Source organism: Bos indicus x Bos taurus, chromosome 12 (genome assembly GCF_003369695.1).
Source record: "Bos indicus x Bos taurus breed Angus x Brahman F1 hybrid chromosome 12, Bos_hybrid_MaternalHap_v2.0, whole genome shotgun sequence".
In the NCBI taxonomy this organism is placed as follows: Eukaryota; Metazoa; Chordata; class Mammalia; order Artiodactyla; family Bovidae; genus Bos; species Bos indicus x Bos taurus.
In genome coordinates this window covers 11,057,183-11,060,150 of record NC_040087.1, presented here as the reverse complement: position 1 = coordinate 11,060,150, position 2,968 = coordinate 11,057,183, and positions in this window count along the sequence as shown.

Here is a 2,968-nt window from a genome sequence, read left to right as displayed (position 1 = left end):
TAATCTGCAGAAATGGGGAGGGGGCCTTGGTTTAACAAATCTAGTGATAGACAATAGAGAATTAACTATGTTTTACATTTAAGCTCACAGTTGGGAGTGCTCTGGGAGTTGGTGATGGACAGGGAGGCCTGGTGTGCTGCGATTCATGGGGTTGCAAAGGGTCAGACATGGCTGAGCGACTGAACTGAACACATTGCTCAGAACCTAGCATTACCCTTTGAATAGCAACCCACTCCAGTACTCTTGCCTGGAAAATCCCATGGACGGAGGAGCCTGGTGGGCTGCATGCAGTCCATGGGGTCGCTAAGAGTCGGGCACGACTGAACGGCTTCACTTTCACTTTTCACTTTCATGCATTGGAGAAGGAAATGGCAACCCACTCCAGTGTTCTTGCCTGGAGTATCCCAGGGACAGGGGAGCCTGGTGGGCTGCCGTCTATGGGGTTGCACAGAGTTGGACACGACTGAAGCGACTTAGCAGCAGCAGCAGCAGCAGCATCAACAAAACTAATGCTATCTCCCTGAAAGATTTGTCTAACACTGAATCTCAGTCTTTAAATTTTTATTTTTATATAAAAATAGTAGAGAAGAGTGATTTTAGTCATTTGTCATTTTAATGGTTTGATCTTTTATTTTTCCATCTCTGAATGGAAGCATGTTAGCTGCTCACCCAGAAAGATTCACAGCATACCTTTTTTTTTTTTTAGCCCAGGTTTCCTAGATATAAAACTTAAGACTGTTCTGTATTTTTATATACTCAAAGTTCTCAAATTTGAGGTCAAGGAGAAGAGGTAAAAATAAAAAGGAAGAAGAGAGTGCTTGCTTACACAGTAAATTCTTTTCATGAGTTCCATCTTAAAGAAATAAAGAGCGTCTTAACTTTAGTTGGCATTTAATACATTCATTCAGTTGAAATCTTTCTCAGCTAATAGTTCAAATATCAATGTTGGCAATTCCCCCAGGTGTGATAACTCTATATTAAGATATATACTGACTTTGATATATATATCTAATTTTAGAAATAAACATACACACAGTATATACAGGTACATTGTATTTCCATCACAAATCTGAGATGCCACATTTTATTTATATAGAAATTTAGAGATCTAAAATTTGTCTTCCTGAAGTATTTGATACTGGTTGCTTCTACTGTGAAGCATAGTGATAGCAGCTCATATTTATGAAGTGTTTACTAAGCACCTGCTACTGTATTAATCACTATTACCCATGAACTGGATTTCTTTTTAAAGTCCGGTTTATTGATGTATAGTTTATAATACTATATTGTTTGCCCTACTTAGTTATGTAGTTCTGTGACTTTTGACAGGTACAGATCTTATCACCAATACCACAACCAACCATACGAGATATAGTTCCCTTGTTCTTCTTTGTAGTCAACCCACTCTCCTCATTCCCAACCCCTGGCAACCACTGATAGGATTTCTTCTGTCTGTATTGCCTTTTTGAGAATGTCATATAAATGGAATCATACAGTATGCATTTTGAGTTTGGTTTATTTAATTTAGCCATTCTGAAGGAGATCAGCCCTGGGATTTCTGTGGAAGGAATGATGCTGAAGCTGAAACTCCAGTACTTTGGGCACTTCATGTGAAGAGTTGACTCATTGGAAAAGACTCTGGTGCTTAGAGGGATTGGGGGCAGGAGGAGAAGGGGACGAGAGGATGAGATGGCTGGATGGCATCACCGACTCCATGGATGTGAGTCTGGGTGAACTCCGGGAGTTGGTGATGAACAGGGAGGCCTGGCGTGCTGCGATTCATGGGGTTGCAAAGAGTCAGACACGACTGAGTGACTGAATTGAACTGAACTGATGCTTTTAGATTCATCTGTATTGTGTCATCATCAGGTGTAGAAGTTCATACCTTTTTATTGCTGATAGCATTCCATTGTATGGATATGTTATTGTTTAGTTGCTCGGTCGTGTCTGACTCTTTGTGACCCCATGGACAGTAGCCTGCCAAGCTTCTCTGTCCATGGAAGTTTCCAGGCTAGGATCCTGGTGTGGGTTGCCATTTCCTCTTTCAGGGAATCCTCCTGACTTGGATTGAACCCATGTCTCCTGCACTGGCAGGTGATTCTTTATTGCTGAGCCACCACGGAAGCTCTTGTATGGATATACCACATGTTTATTTGTTCACCAGTTGGACATTTGCATTTCCAGTATTTGTTGATAGTATTTATGTAGAAGCTTATATATATTTCTCTTGGGTAAATATCTAGGAGTGGGACAGCAGGATTGTATGGTAAGTATATGTTTAACTGTATAAGAAATTGCTAAAGTGAAAGTGGAAGTCTCTCAGTTGTGTCTGACTCTTTGCGACCCCATAGACTTTACAGTCTGTGGACTTCTCCAGGCCAGAATACTGGAGTGGGTAGCCTTTCCCTTCTCCAGGGGATCTTCTCAACCCAGGGATCGAACCCAGGTCTCCCACATTACAGGCAGATTCTTTACCAGCTGAGCCACAAGGGAAGCCCTAAATTAGAAATTGCTAAACTGTTTTCACGATGGTGTGATCACTGACCTAGAGCCAGACATCCTGGAATGTAAAGTCAAGTGGGCCTTAGAAAGCATCACTACGAACAAAGCTAGTGGAGGTGATGGAATTCCAGTTGAGCTATTTCAAATCCTGAAAAATGATGCTGTGAAAGTGCTGCACTCAATATGCCAGCAAATTTGGAAAACTCAGCAGTGGCCACAGGACTGGAAAAGGTCCATTTTCATTCCAATCCCCAAGAAAGGCAATGCCAAAGAATGTTCAAACTACCGCACAATTGCACTCATCTCACATGCTAGTGAAGTAATGCTCAAAATTCTCCAAGCCAGGCTTCAGCGATACATGAACTGTGAACTTCCTGATGTTCAAGCTGGTTTTAGAAAAGGCAGAGGAACCAGAGATCAAATTGCTAACATCTGCTGGATCATGGAAAAAGCAAGAGAGTTTCAG